At 42.9% G+C, this 15,987-nt stretch overlaps 1 protein-coding gene and 1 long non-coding RNA gene across 9 annotated transcripts in view; one reads left to right on the top strand and one right to left on the bottom strand.

Moving 5' to 3' along the window:
- FBXW7 (F-box and WD repeat domain containing 7) overlaps positions 1-11,475 on the bottom strand; it is a 192,012-nt gene extending 180,537 nt beyond the window's left edge. For all 6 annotated transcript variants that reach the window (XM_059697835.1, XM_059697839.1, XM_059697837.1 and 3 more), the window contains exon 1: positions 10,303-11,475. The gene's annotated coding sequence lies outside the window, so the exon portion shown is untranslated. The remainder of the gene's footprint in view (positions 1-10,302) is intronic.
- A 125-nt stretch (positions 11,476-11,600) lies between these two features.
- LOC132235463 (uncharacterized) lies at positions 11,601-14,731 on the top strand. Of its 3 annotated transcripts, none has more exons than XR_009453022.1 (2): positions 11,601-11,884; positions 13,113-14,731. It is a non-coding gene; the product is annotated as an uncharacterized LOC132235463 (long non-coding RNA). The 3 variants fall into 3 exon arrangements; XR_009453021.1 differs by having other exon boundaries at positions 11,601-12,038; XR_009453020.1 differs by having other exon boundaries at positions 11,601-12,164.
- Positions 14,732-15,987: the final 1,256 nt, after the last annotated feature.

The raw sequence follows: 15,987 nt of genomic DNA, 5'->3' as shown, positions 1-15,987 counted from the left end.
AATTGTAAAGTAGCATTTTGAATCTTATCTAGAAAATAAAAACTAAAATTATTCACACAAATGGAAGTTAAAAGGCTCCCAAACTCAATTCAGAATAAATTAACAAGTATTTTTTAAGTACTGACTGTAAGCCCAGTACCAACTTTAAGAACTAGAGTGGTTCAAAGAAAAGGAAACTACCATTTATTAAGGATTTGGCTCAGGACCTTTTTCACACATCATCTCTCTGAAATCTTACAACATCCCTGTGAGGAAGGTATTATCTTTTTTTTCAAGTGAGAAAGATAAGGCTTAGAATAGAAAAGTGGTCCCTGACCTAAAAGGGCTTACAATTTCATTGAAGAGACCAAAATAAATAAATAAAGATTTAAAAAACAACAACAGAATAAGCAAGGTAAGTACTTCATTTAATAATACACAGGACATGCAAAATAGAAAACAGGTGATGGGAAAGTATACAGTTAGTCAGGGAATACTTCTTAAAAGAGGTTTCTAGTATCCCCTCTCTTAAGAAATGCCATGGATGAGCAAAAGGTGATAAGCTGGGGATAAGCTACACTTCTGCAAACTATGTAAAATAGAGGTCTGGGGGCTGAAAGGAAAGTTTTGTGATTTAAGTAGTAAGTCAAGGAAATGATGAGGAGAATAAGGCTGCCTTAAAATTAAGGTTAAGCTGTAGATGGAGACAAAGAAACTGGTTCTATGATTTTAGGGTGCCGGTGCTGCTGAATAAAGGCAATAGTATTCTAGTGATATATTCAGAAGCAAAGACCACAAATGCCCTCAGCATTTTAAAAAGCCAGCAACCTAATGGAAATAACAATAATTTAATATTGTAACAGCTAACACTTATTAAGCACTAATTCTCAGCTAGCCTCTGTGATGCATTATCTAACTCTATCCTCTTAACTACCCTATGAGAAAGGTAGGTACTAACTATTCTTATCATCCCAGTTTTACAGGAAACACACATAGAATAAACAACTTGACCAACCTCGCAAAGCAGCACAGATGGAACCTGGGTCTATCAACCCCAAAGCTTTCCTCTCAACAACTATCTCACATATATCGAATTACAAACATCTCTCTTAGGCAAAGCTTGAGAAATATGACCAATAAGGAGACAAGAAACTCCAATGTAGTTAAAAACCCTTTGTGGGTCCCTTCTCCTAGCAGGTACTGTGGAAATTTTCCCACACACTGACTATCCCATACAGATTAAAATTGGTTTAAAGAATCCAGATGTTGAAAAGCTAAGAACTAAAGCCCATCATTTAATCAACATTTCAAAGGGTGGTAGATAACAAGTGGTAACACCCCACATCCACAACCCAAAGCAATAACAGGGTGTGACCTCTGACTAAGTAAGACTGACCTCAAAACTTCCTGAACCACTCTCCTTTGTGTTTGCCTCTTCCCTCCCTCCTTTGCTGTGTGTCTCTCCCCTCCTCTGTCCACCTATCTCTCCTACTAAATGGCCCATACAAAAAATCAAAAATGTTGTGTTTCCTGCTCTAAATTTCTAATCTAGTAAGTTAAAATTTGAATATTTTTCTAATGAAAAAATTCTACTTGTGTAATACTCAATAGAAAAATGGTTCCCCATTCATTATAGCAGCATTCCAAAGTTTCTATTACCAAATTCACAGTAGTCAATTTAGAACCACCAATCATGCAAAAGAAAACTAATGACCCACATACTTATCGAACCTTCTGGTATTATTGCCTACATACCAAATAAGCGGAAGAAATTGAACTCACTAGAGAAACTATGCTCTTCTCCCATCTATCCAGTAAACTATTCGTTATAAAATGCTTTTTTAAAAATCTCTAAAATGGAAAGAAGCATAACTCCAATCACTACCAACAAAGAAAAATACTTAAAATACTAATTTTTAAAAAAATAGAATGTTTATTAAATTAACCACTTAACCAGAGACCCACTAGTATTTAAACCAATCTAATTTCTGTATTTACACCAAAATCTAAAGCAAACTTGCCTTAAAAGAAGAAGTTAGAGAATGAGGACAAGAGCTGGCAAGAAAATCAGTGCTAAGAAATATATCTCAATCTTGCCTTTCTGCCTTTGGATTGTTTTCATACACATATCTTAAATATACAGTTCTATTAAATAAACAGACTATGAAGGCATAGCCAAATGGTTCTCAAAATAGAATACTTTCCAAATACAAAAACGACCCAGAAGCATTTATTTCTTTCATTGACCAATAGGACACTGTTTACACCAACCTTGAAGAAATGTTATTTCTGAAACTAATCTTCTATTTAATAAATACTATGGATGAAAGGGGAATATCAAACAATAACACTGCTAACACTATCTCTCTAATCATTTTCGGAAAGGGGGAAAACTAAAATTTAATTAAAATAGAATTACCTAAATAAAATTCCTTCGATCTTAATTTGAAATGAGATGTAATAATACAGATAAAACCTATTAAACTTCTCCATAATTTCTTTAAAGCTTTTTATTCCCAACAGTTAAGGAGATGGACAGTTAAGAGACTAGATAACTGACATTTCTAAATTGACAATTTAAACAATAGCCACTTTCAGAGATAATCAACATTTATTTTTAAAAGTCTTGTCTTATCTAAACACTATCGAGGTCTTTGGAAATGAATTCTAATTCCTGTTGTGTTCAAATCAGTGGTTCTGCCATTTCTCTAGTCTTTTTTTTTAATTAATGTTAATGAATCATACATACACTGATTCAGATGTGTTTGAACACACTGCAGAATTACTTCAGTATTATTTTGTCAAACTCAAGGGCTGAATTTAAATGTTGGGCAACATAAAACCTGACTTTAGCCTTCTGTCTATGTCACACTTCAAAGATCTTTTACTTAACAAGTTAACAGTGATCAGTCACATTGCTATATGCCAGGCACTGGACTACTAATGAGAGCTTTGCATATGTTTTATCCCATCTCATTTAATCCTAACAACTTTGTGAAGGACATGGTTTCCCCCCATCAACAGGTGATAAAGCTAATATTAAGATAAATAGCTTGTCCAAAACCATGAAGCTAAGAAATGAACTGCCTAACAAATGAGTCTTCTGCCTTCGTAGTATGACTATATTTTATTAGGCAAATGAGAAATGAACTAGCAGCATGTTGCTGGTTCCCAGGTATGCACAACATTTTAAACCATTAGATAGTTATAAATTATTATTATTAGTGAAGCAACTTCTTTTAGATCTAGAGAATGTCATGCAAAGGCCTATTATTTATTGCCCCTTACACTGCCCTAAAAAACATACCATCCTAAAAGTCTAAGATAAAATACATTCTTCCAAAATCAAACCAGCAATTTGCCATCAGATTTGACATTTGGCATTAACATACAGATGCTCCTTGACTAATGATGGGGTTATGTCCCAATAAACCCATCATAAGTCGAAAACTCATTTACTACACCTAACCTACCAAACATTGTAGCTTAGCCTAGACAGTGATGGCGAACCTATGACACATATGTCAGAGGTGACATGCGAACTCATTTTTTTGGTTGATTTTTCTTTGTTAAATGGCATTTAAATATATAAAATAAATATCAAAAATATAAATCTTTGTTTTACTATGGTTGCAAATATCAAAAAATTTATATATGTGACACGGCACCAGAGTTAAGTTAGCGTTTTTCAAAATGCTGACACGCCGAGCTCAAAAGGTTCGCCATCACTGGCCTAGACTACCTTAAACATGCTCAGAGCACTTACATTAGCCTACAGTGTGGCAAAATCATCTTGCTGCTGCTGTCCAGCACCATAAGAGAATATCATACCCAACTTATTGCTAGCCTGGAAATATATCAAAATTCAAAATTCGAAAACTGACCACTATTGAATATATATCGTTTTCACAGCACCATAAAGTTGAAAAGTCTAAGACAAACCATCGTAAGTCAGAGACTGTCTGTATATTGATGGGTTCATTCAAGATGCTGTGTGATGAATAAACCAAAAGAAAACAGTATCTTGAATCCAATGGTGAGCCTCTCAGAGGAAAGGCTAAGTAACATTAAAAATATTTTGTGCTATGTTTTAATATTTCCTAAATTCCAAAGCAATCATGCAGAAAGGAACATGTGGCACAATACACCAGGTACATGCACACAGAGGCACACTCAAAACATGCTACCTCCTTCCGAAATCCACCCAGGTTTTCCAATAGCTATCTTTCAGCTGGAAAGAAAGGGCAGAAGAGACACAGCATAGCAACAGAAAAGCACAATACTTGACTGATCCACAAGCTGTCCCTTAGATGATGGGGAAAAAGAAAAAAAAGATAAGATACTCAAGCAATAAGGCCTCTTGTGCATTCTTGTTTATTATCTTTCCGCTTCCTGCATTGCAGCTACAACACAAATGTAGGCTCTCATACTTGCTTGTATTAGCTTGCTGTTTTAGAGAAATCAAGTGTTACTCAAAATTTTGAAATACAGTGCAAAAAAGGTTTAACAGCACGAGTTCATAGTTTGAAAGTACCTTTAGTCATCTGTTTGCAATGACAATTCAGCTACACTTAAAAATAGTAATACACCACTCTTTTCCCTTGTCCACAGCAAGTGTCACAATATAGAATATTTCTATTCAGAATATTTACAGATATGAGATGAAAACCTGGCATCTCTTAAATTGCACCCATCCTTAAGCTTGAGAAAATGATAAAAATTACTTGAAAAGGCAAAAATTTAATTGAAGATTTTTTTTAAAGAATAAGAAAAGACTCCTCTCCTAATAAATAGAAAAGCAACTTTACAGTGACCCTCTAAAAGGTATACTAAAATTTTCAGATTATATAAACTCCTTTAAGGAAGAGGAACTGAAATACCAATTACATGTGCACATAAAGTAAAAGCAGGTTTGAAACTAACTAAAAACTGATCACTACTGCCAGAGTAACACCCTTCTCTGCCATAAACAGGAGAATCCTGAGATGAATAAGATTTATGAAATCAGAACAAAATATACCATCATCCAATGCAAGTATTTGTTGACGTGTGAAACAAATGCTTTCATATTAGCTACAATGTAAAATTACACAGAATGACTTGTCCTTTCTAAACAACACATTTGAGACAGACTAACCTTAGAAGTCAACCCATGGGACACATTTACTCTTAAGGATACAGCAAAGGTTTTTTAAGTATACTTTTACATGATTTAAATGATTTGTTAAGATATACTACTTGGAATTAACAAACAAAAATTGTGGGAGCCAATAATTGTACACACTGAATTGGTCACTACAAGAGATTAAGACTTTAAGAGACAAGACTCTCACCTTAATGTTCTTATAATCCAATTCATTCATCTGATTCAAGCCAACCATAAACACTTCTAATTTTATATCTAAAGTAAATGCTTCATAATTTATTTTCACAACCTTTCAAAATTATATCCATAAGTCCCTTCAACTTTTGGCCTGGATACACAGCCAGTATATCACTATATGCCAATTATGGTATCCTATATATTAAAAGCCTAATATGCTAAGTGTCCGGTCGTCCAGTCATCCATTCAACCAATCAAAGCGTAATATGCTAATGATATGCTAAGGCCACTCAACCGCTCACTATGATGTGCACTGACCACCAGGGGGCAGATGCTCCGACCAGTAGGTTAGCTTGCTGCTGGGGTCTGGCCGATAGGGAATGAGCGAGACAGGCAGAACATGCCCTGGAGCCCTCCCACAGTCCATCCCTAGCTGGCCAACCTCCCACATCCCTCCCTGGCCCCAATTGTGCACCGGTAGGGTCCCTCGGCCTGGCCTGCACCCTCTCGCAATCCAGGACCCCTCGGGGGATGTCTGAGAGCCAGTTTCGGGCTGACCCTGCAGACCCCACTGGTGCATGAATTCATGCACCGGACCTCTAGTCTGTTGATAAGAAACACAAGTAGTCCCTACTTTTTGCTGCATCCCTTTACAGATGGCATTGCCACTGCTCCTTAATCCATAGTTTTCATCACTATCTTGTACAATAGACGCTATGCTTTATGCAGAATCATATTAAGACAGCCCTTGAGGAGCACATTTCATTTAGAAAACAGACCACCTAAAATAACTATACATCAGATTCGTAATGGATGAAGCTCATACTGTATTGTTGGTGGACTTGGCAGATGCTTACGTCAGGGGTCCATAAACTACATGCCCAATCCAACCTACCTCCTGTTTTTATGTATACGGTTTTACTGGAACACAGCCCCACTCATTCACTTACATATTGTCGTTGACTGCTTTCATACTACAAGAGCAGAATTGAATTACTAAGACAGAGACCATGTGGTCCATAAAATCTAAAATATTAACTAACCCTTTACAAAGAAAAAATTGTTAACCCCTCCTCTACACAATGAGATAGCAGAGGAAACGTAAGACTTTTCCCAGAACCATCTCCAAAGTACATGAATTGGGCTGGCTCTTTAATCTTCCCATATCAATCCCAAAGCACAGCACATGAAGTTATGACTCCCTACAACCAGAGTCCCACCTTTCCCTCTGTCTGTACTAGTAAATCATGTACAGTTGCCCTTTACGTTCATCAAAACACGGTTTTATCTGCATAAACACATGTTGTGGAAAGTAGGGGTGAAGAGAGCAGACATCCATGTGGCATACATTCCAGTCCCTGTACCCTCATCCTAGAATCACCCTAGATTTAAACTTCTTGTCTAAATATCTCTTCCCCAGAGAGTTCTGCCATTGCAATGATCACTCTTAAGAAGAGGCCAAAGAAGCTACCAGGAAGGTGGAAAATTCAAACTCAGCAATGCAAAAGTGGGGATATATGTATTCCCTGCCTCACGAGCCTTAATCCTTATTCTAGTCAACACTAAAAGCTAGCCACACTAGCTGCAGGTTTCACAAGGAGAAAAAAAATAAAAGGACAGTCTTTCAGTTTCTCATGCCTCAAAGATATCTGGATGTTTTTAAGTGCTAAGTTGTTTTGTGTTTCTTTTTTAATAAAAGGGTTTTCCAAAAAAGAATTTCAGCACTTCTGTGCCAGCACAGGGATATCCCCTCCATTGTGCAGGACACAAAGACACACACAACTTCAAGCAAGGGAAGCAGCCTTCTCTGCCAGCTATTTTTAGCCCCTTCGTCAAGTTAGAGGCCAAATTTAGGATAATAATGCTGGGCAAACTGTAAAAACATGAATACGGTGAAAAAAATCTGTCCTTTTAGGTATAAGTTCCTTAACAGTGAAATCCTATATATTCTTTGAACTTAACCTCAGGGGACTTATATACTCTACAAGTTTGTCATAGCTATTTCAAAAATACAGAATCATATGCTTTAAGATTAACTACTGGCCATATTGAGAGTGTTTCTTTTCAACTTCAACTCTTATCAACTTTTAAAACATTTATTTTAAGGAGAGTTCATCCATTCACTATATCTTTGCTAACTGTAACGATTTTCCTCCCCTCCACCCCAAGGAAAAATACCCATTTTTCATTCTCCATCAGCACTCTCGAGAAACCTTAATACTTTGAAAATGACTCCCAGCTCTACATTTTCAGCATATCACTCATTATTTTATTGTCTTGAGCTTGCATTAGTAGCCAATGTTTGTTTACCCTGAAATTTAAGGTCAAAAAAAAAAAAATACATGCCCTATTTCTGAATTATGTCTTACAAGAAATCGCTCATTAGCACCATACTAAAATACTGGAAGAGCCTTCTTTTTCACTCCATCTGTATAGCTCTTCAGTGACCATAGTGTAAAAATGTTGGTTCCCTAGAAAAAGGTATAATGCCTCTTGGCCTAAAATTCAGTTTCTCCTCATCTAAAACTATCTCAGGAACATTGTTCTCAGTTGCTTCTTTGATCTGTAAACATGTATTTACACAAACACAGATTGATCCTAAGCCTATTCAACAACTTCCCTCTGTATTCCTATCAATCTAAGTTTCTAATTACATTTGTCCCTCACACTCTCCAATTCCAAAAGTCTGAAACACTTTTCTTCCCAAAAAAATATCTTCACAGATTTGGTTCGGACATTCCAATTAGTCCTCCATCGTTCAACACTATCATTTCCCTAATGAAAAATGTGCAAATACATTTATATCTATGAGGTACCAAACACAGTAACTGACATATAGTGGTAGTAGATAAATAGTGGTCCATTCTCACTTTCCTACAGTCTTGTGCAATTTGTGATTCATTGCCTTTGCCATCTATAAATAAAAGCATCTCAAAGGTAGGGATCCCAAATACTTTGTTTCTTTGATACCCAAATATGCAACAAAACATTACCATAGTCAAGCAATAAAAAGTCTTAAGGTAAGTAAACAACTTTGATGAAGTACAATCTATACTTAAACTATAGTTTGTTGGTTTGTCCTCCCTTCCTCCCTATGAAAGATTATACTTTTCTTCTTCTGTAAAACACGAGATATGTGAATTCCTCAAGGTCACAAAATAAGATAACAGAACCAGAGACATTTGTTTCTGATTTTACATCTAACATTATATCCACTACTCATGTCAGTACTCATTTAAAATCGATAGAGCTCTAGTCGGTTTGGCTCAGTGGCTAGAGGGGACAGAAGGGATTCTGGTCAAGGTTATGTACCTCAGTTGCAGGCTCCTTCTTGGCCCAGGCCCTGGTCGGGACTGGTGCAGGAGGCAACCAATGTATTCCTCTCACATCGATATTTGTCTCTGTCTTTCCCTCTCTCTTCCACTCTCCCTAAAAATCAATGGAAAATAGCCTCAGATAAGGATTTAAAAAAATAAAATAATAAAAGTAAAATAGATAGAATTTAAGGTTCCTCATAAAAAATAACAAGAACAAGGCATACATAAAAAAAAGGTGGAGAAGTTCCAAAAGAGAGCAAAATGATCAAAGGAATTGAAGAAATTAGTCTAAGACATACAAAGGGTCAGGAAAGATAATGGTAAAGAGAAACACTCAAAATCTGTAAAACCAGAAAAAGAATAACTCCAGCCTATAACAGCATTTCTCAAAACACAAACTCTGCATGTGTCCTGGTGCATCAAAGAAACAGGTTTGGGATAAATGAATGAATTGTTACATAATTTAGGAGCTAATAAACTTGTAGAACTCATTACTTCAAAAGACAAAAAGTATAGGATGGAAACATTGTTTGAGAAAGTATCAAATTTAATCCAGATCCTGAATGGAGAAGTTATCATAGTTAACCTCAGACTTACATTCGTTCCCACAAAGCTTCTCTCAGCAGTGGCTTCAGAGAGAGCAAGAACACACAGTTGTCTGCAGGGACCACACTTCTCCGTGTAGTACTCCCTATGTTCTGTTATACAAAATTCTATCCCATGCTGAAGCCCTCAGGTCTGTATAAATTACTTTCCTGCACCTTAGTTTGGAACTCTGGGAAGATACCTAACATACTAGTCGAAGATTTTATAGACTTCACCACTAAAATAATGGAAGGGGGGGAAAAATCCTCCTTCAAAATATTAAATATCAAAAGTTTCTCATTAGATAGAAAAATAAAGAAACTCAAATAAGCAAAAGTCACTCTGCCAAATAAGAGTGCTGACAGGTAGAACATATGCTACTCACCCCCCCCCCCACCCCCCAAAAAAGCATTTGAGTAAGGAATAAAAACTTCTTAAAACTGGTTCAAGTCCCGAATGCTCTCCCCCAATTAACTTGTGATTCATAAGAACTCACAATTTCCCGGGTAACTGAAATCTGCTACAGTGTCCTCCTGATACACAGGAATTGGACCCAGGAATTGATACACAGGAAATGAGAGGGTAAAAACTCCTGTAACGACAGGTACTGAAATGAAAAATCTCTTCAAGGAAGAGTGCAAAAGCGGGGGGGGGGGGGGGGGGGGGTATTTTACTTTCAGGGGCTCACGGGGTTAAGAGATGCCCCCTTGAGAACCCAAATAAGAGTTGCCCGGAAACAGAAACTGCAGCGCCGGTCTTCGCACCTGGTGCACCAGGAAAAGGTGTGTTACAGAGATGCCCTTTGTATACACGTTCGCCCCGGCGCCCTCGGTTTCCTTTGGTCAATTACGGGCCAGAAAGGAGCAAGTGCCCCTCTGGGGACAGACAGAACTCCTCGAGGAGACGCCTGGGAGCTTGCGTGTGGCATGGACAGGAGCTGAAAGGTGAACCTGACCCCTTCTCCTGCCGGTGGCATAATGCACCCCCTTCTCACCCGTGCACCCCCAATACGCCGGGCGACCATCGGCCAAACCCCCGGAGGTCGCGCCGGCACCGGCCCGCCCCCCACCCCGCAGTCCCTGTCCCGGGGCCACTCACACTTTGGAGCAGGGCCGTGCGTGGCGCCGGTGGGCGGGCGGGCTCCCTTCCTCCTCGGGACCGCGGCGCCCGCCCGCGCGTCGCGGAGAAGCGGGGCTCGTGTCGCTCAGCCCGGCGGCCCCCCGGGTCCCTTCCGCGCCGCGGGCGCGGAGGCGGCTGCGGCCCCGCTGGTCTCTTTTCCTTTCCTCTTCCTGGGTCTCTGCGGGCTGCCTCCCGCCGGTCCGCGGCCACTTCTCCGGGGACAGTCAGGTTCGGGAGGCTCCGGATGGCGTGTGTTTAGAAAGTTTTTCCTCCGGGCGGAGGGAGAGCGGCCGGCCCCCCGGGTGCCCCCGGCCCCGCCGCCCTCGGGGCTGGGGCGGGGGAGGGGGCTCTACGAACTCCCCCCGGAGTCCTGCCGCGGAGCCGGGGGGCCGGCGACTGGCGCGGGGAGGAGACCCCCGAGGGGGTGAAGGGCAGGTGGAAGGGAAGGACTGCGGCGCTGGTTCTGCTCGGCCCGCCGCCCCGGCCGCCGCTTCACATCGGGGTCCCCGCCCCCCGGCCGGGGGTGATGGCTGGACCTGGGGCCCCGGATCATGCACTCCGCGGCGGGATGCTAAGGCCCTGGGCGGGTGGCCGCGGCGGCCGCGAGGTGGGGGACCCGGCCGGCTCCGCTCGGCGCCGCCCTCGCTCCCGGCTCCTGCATGTGTCGCTGCGGCTGGGACCCCCTTCCTACACCTCGGGGGTCCCTCGCCCGCGCCCCAGGACTAGACGGAAGCTCCGATCCCTCCTCGGCGTCCTCTCACCGGGGAGCTGCTGCCCGGCCCCGGCCCCGGCCCGAGGTAGCCTCCGTCCTGCCTCCCGGCCGCCGGGTCCGGATCGGGCTCGGGCTCCGCCGGCGTGTGCAGCCGCGGTTGCCGGCCGGGAAGGTGAAAGGGGAGCGGAGCAGTGGCCTCGGATCCCGCTGGCCCAGGTGAGGGCGGAGGTCGCGGCGGCAGCCAGCGCACGGGGGCGGGGTCTCCGATGCTCGCAGGTCTCACGCTCGCGGCGGCAGCGGCGCCCGGAGCCCAGCTCACTGTCTCGCTCGCTCTGTGCGGGGCTCTCGCCTCACTCCAGGGAGAGGGGCGGGAGGGGAGCGGCGCGCGCCGATGACGTCAGTCGCCTAGCAACCGCTCTCCGCCCCTCCCTCCGCTCTCCGCCCCTCCCTCCGCTCCCCGCGAGAGGCTTCCTCCGCCGGCCCGGGTTCCCCTTCCCCGCCGCGCCGCGCCGCGCCGCGCCGCCCCGCCCCGGCGATGCGGGCGCGCTCGGATGACGCTCGGAAGGAAGAGGAAGTCGGGACTGGGGTGCGGGTGGGTGCGCCTAGGGCCGCTGGGCTCGTTGCCTCCGCCGCCGCCGCCGCCTCTGCGGCCGCGTCAGAACTGAAGGGAGGAAGGGGAGGAGCCGAGTGGAGCCCGAGCGGCAGCCCGATCTCACCCCGACCCGAGGGCGGCACAGAGGGCTGGCTCTCTAGTGGTTTCCTTCGGGGCAGGTGGTGACTGCTCCTTGGGGAGCCCGGAGGAGGGAGGCCCGGGCCGCGCGGCCACGCTCGGGCGCGCACCCCCTGAAGGTGAGGCCTCGGGCCCCAAACAGGCCTTGGAGGAGCTGTCCCACTGCCCGATCCGCGCGCTGCACCTGTTCCAGGGAGCGAGCGCCCCACCCTTCCGCGGTGTGCGGCGCGCCCCAGCGCCCGAGAACGCGGAGTCGGCCCGAGTAGATGTGTAGTGAGTGAATGAATGAATGAACGAATGAACGAAACGAACGAACGAAGGCGCGAACACTCGCGGAGCTCAGGGGAGTGGACGGAGTGCTGGCGCTTTGCTAACTACCCAGCATTGTAACGATGGGAGGTGTGATGCATCCCTTCTTCCCCCTCCCCCCTCCTCCCTACCCCCAAGGAAAGAAGGGTGCGGCTGGAGCACCGAGTCACCGCCCGAGTCTTTCTAGTGAAAGGGGAGTCGTCCTCCCGGATACCGTGGACGGATTTGTGCCGGTTTCCCGGGGGGAGCATTGGATGGTGCCGCGCTCCTAGCGATCCCGCGTGCTGCTGGTTTGGAGCGCGGGAGCACTGGCCTCGGTTGTGAATCGGTGTACGTGGCCGTCACCCAGAAACGGTGGCCTGTGTTTCAAGCCTGCGTTTCAAAGGCTGTTTACTCTCTAAAGTAAATACTGTTACTGTTGTGCAGCTTTTCATGCAGATGTTATTCTGGAAAGTAAATTCAAGTAAAAAAAAAAAAAAAACTCATGAAGTTGAAAGTGTAGTTCTCTAGGAAAATAAATTGTTAAAGTGCAAAGACCAGAATCCTCAGGATGAACCTGTCCTGGTGAGCAGTGTGAGTGAGAATGAGATAAAAGCAGCAGCAAGGATGAAAGGAAGCAGGTTCCACAGTTCTGTCGATGGGCCCTGGCAGCCCTACCTCCTCTGGAAGGGGCAGTACTGGATATTAGAAGTCTTTCTGCCTGGGGGGGGGGGGGGGGGGGGTAGGGGGGTGGGGATGAGGAGCAAGTTTTTATCGGCAGGCTGGGGGAGCTTGGGGTTTCTGCCACTACTGCTGCCACCATATGCAAATAGTAGAGCAAGGTATAACTGGATAAATCCCAAGGCTCGTTGTTATTAAATCGTGCAGAAAAAGTCATGGGACCGGGAGGGGTGTTGCAGAAGCAAGAGGAAACAAAGTAGCACCTGCCCAACTGCCTTTGAGCCTAAATTCCAAGAGCCAGGGGGACTGTCCTGCTTAGACTACCCTGGATTTGACTGTCTTTTCATAACCTGCGTTGTTTCTGTTCTTCCAAATCAGACTCACAGAGAATCAGACCATCAAAACACATGGCTACAAAACAAATCTTTTATGGTTTTCCCTGTCTTCCTGATTTCCTGATGGAAATTGAAGGAATAAGATGCACAGATTTAGGGGATTTTGTGAGGCTGGGCACCTCAGATTTTAGTTCTGAGAGGTTTTTATAATATTTTTCTCCCATTGGTTTTAGAGAGAAGAGAGAGAGAGAGAAGCATCGATTGGTTGCCTCCCATACACGCCCTGAGCCTGACCCCGGATCCAACACCATCTATGAACCCCCCACCTAGGTAAGTGCCCTGACCAGAATTGAACCTGCCACCTTCCGGTGTACTGGACAATGCTCCAACCAACTGAGCCACACCGGCCAGGGCAGTTCTGTGGGTTTTGAATAAAAAGGGTGCAACCTAGTCAAGTACACCTCAAGGAAAGTGTGTACCAGGTGGACTTTTTCAGCAGCCTGATCTTAGAACCGTAGTGCTGAAGACAGAATGGCACCCCGGAGAGCCCTCCGCCACCCACCACCTACAACCTACATCAAAAGAACCAGCTGCACTAAACTTACTGGAAAAGATCCACCCACCTCACCACCCAGCATGATAACCAGAGGAAACAGCTGGAACTGGCGACTGGAAAAGAGGAAGTTCATACATAGCCAACTTGGTCTGCAACTTTTTAGTTCTTTTATTTTTTTATTTTTATTGATTAATCCAAAGGACAAAACAGCTAGTTTTCAAAATTCAAAAAACTTTGGAGTTTTAGGTAATAATTGTTTTCCTGGTCCATCAATTTGTTTCTGATAGAGATTTGCTTTCTATGTTAAAATATGACAACGGGGTATTTTTCTCCTATACTTGAAAGTGAGCTCTTATGGGGAATTAATCAGTGTTTTATTAGCCCACATCAGTGGTTTTACTATTAAAGATTTCTTAAGTAAATTGGCAAAATTTCTTTCTTCAAATACCATTTACAGTATTTGGTTTCTTTTAGAATTTTTATTGTGAAATATACATTACAATGCATAAAGCAGTTACTCAGTATAATGAGTAACTATAAAGTAAACCTTCATGTGACCAACCAGATAAAGAAATGGAACATTGCCAGCACCCCAAAATCCCCCTGTTGACCTTCCTGAACACAACTCATCCCCTCTTTTTCAGAGGTAACCCTTATTCTATCTTCTGTGATAAGTATTTCCTTGCTTTTCTCTATTGTTTTATCACAAACATGCATCCCTAAACAATATATCATTTGGTTTTGTCCTTTCTTTTGAACTTTATGAAATGGAAAACCCTAATATGTAATCTATTATTCTGGTACTTACCGCTTTAGCTCAACATTGTTTTTAATCCATATGTTGTTCAGGTTGTTCATATAGCTTTAATTTGTTCATTTTAATTGCTGAATATTACAGTGTTCCATTGTAGTATATGCCATGATTTACTTAACCATTCTATTGTTGATAGATATCTGGATTGTTTCTAGTTTGGAAGGAACTGCTATACCTGCTGCTGTGAACATTCTTCCCATGTATTCTATCATGCCTATATCAGTTTCTGTATAGTATATACCTGGAAGTGGATGTGCATATCATAAACTTGAATAAATAATGCCAAGCTGTTTCTAATGTGTTATAATCACACCAGCCATGTCTGAATCCCATTGCTGCACATCCCCAACCACACTTGTTATTGGCAGTTCTTTTTGGTTTTGACAGTCGGGTGGGTGTGTTGTACCATGACATTGTGTTTTTAACATGCATTCCTGATTACTCATGCTATTGAAGGCCTTTTCATATATCAGCTAGCCATTTGGATTTCTTTCAGGAAGTGTCTATCTACACTAATAAAAGAGAAACATGCAAATTGGTGTCACTCTGCTATGCCCACCAGCCAATCAGAGCAACTATGCAAATTAACCCAACAAAGATGGTGGTTAATTTGCATACGTAGGCACAGTTTGAAGGCTGAAGGTTCTGGGCCGGAGTCAAGACTGAAGACTGAAGACTAAAGCCTCGCTGTGGCCGCAGTGGAGAAGCCAAGCCTCACTGCGGCCAGACCAAAGGCCTGGGTCCCGGGTGCTGGAGGAAAACCGGTGCCGGCCACCAGGGGAAGGAAGACCTATTGCACGAATCTCTTCATGCAACGGGCCTCTAGTATCTATATAAAAGGCTAAGTGACCTGACCGTACAACCATAGACTGACCGCCTGGTACATGATGCACACTGGCAATTGAAAAATAAACATTGATTCACACATGTGCGATACATATAAAGCTCTCACTGGTGCCAATTGCACACATATGTTTCAATCTGTCATTGTCAATCATGAATTTGGTTGACCTATTATAGAGAAAGGGCGAATAGCAATATTAAAATATTTCTTCTAATTAGTTTCAAGTTGCAGGTCTCATGTTGCTTTACTCCCAAGTACTTTAACAGTGATAACCTAAGAAAAAGGATATACCTAACCCCAACCTTTAATCAGACATAAAAATTAACAAAAATCTTTATCTAAATACAGGTCATATTTAAATGATTGCTTTCCATCCTCATTGCTATATAATTTATAAATAACACTGTGTAAGTTTAAGGTATACAACATGATGATTACTACAATTAGGTTAGTTAACACACTATCACCTCACATAGTTACTTTTTTGTTGTTGTTTGATGACATTTAAGATTTACTCTCAGCAAATTTCAAGTATAAAATACCAAGATATTCTTGATGGCTGTCCCTCTCCCCCAACCTAGGTCCAGTCACGTTCACATATTGTATTCTTCAATTATATTTAAATGTAAATATTTTTCAAGAAACTAAAAACTGGGCTCCAATAGTTTAAAGTAATTGCTTTACATCCTTTCTTTTAAAAAAAT

Source organism: Myotis daubentonii, chromosome 5 (genome assembly GCF_963259705.1).
Source record: "Myotis daubentonii chromosome 5, mMyoDau2.1, whole genome shotgun sequence".
NCBI classification, from domain to species: Eukaryota; Metazoa; Chordata; class Mammalia; order Chiroptera; family Vespertilionidae; genus Myotis; species Myotis daubentonii.
Note: the sequence above shows the minus strand (reverse complement) of the source record. Positions and strands in the feature narration are given on the sequence as shown.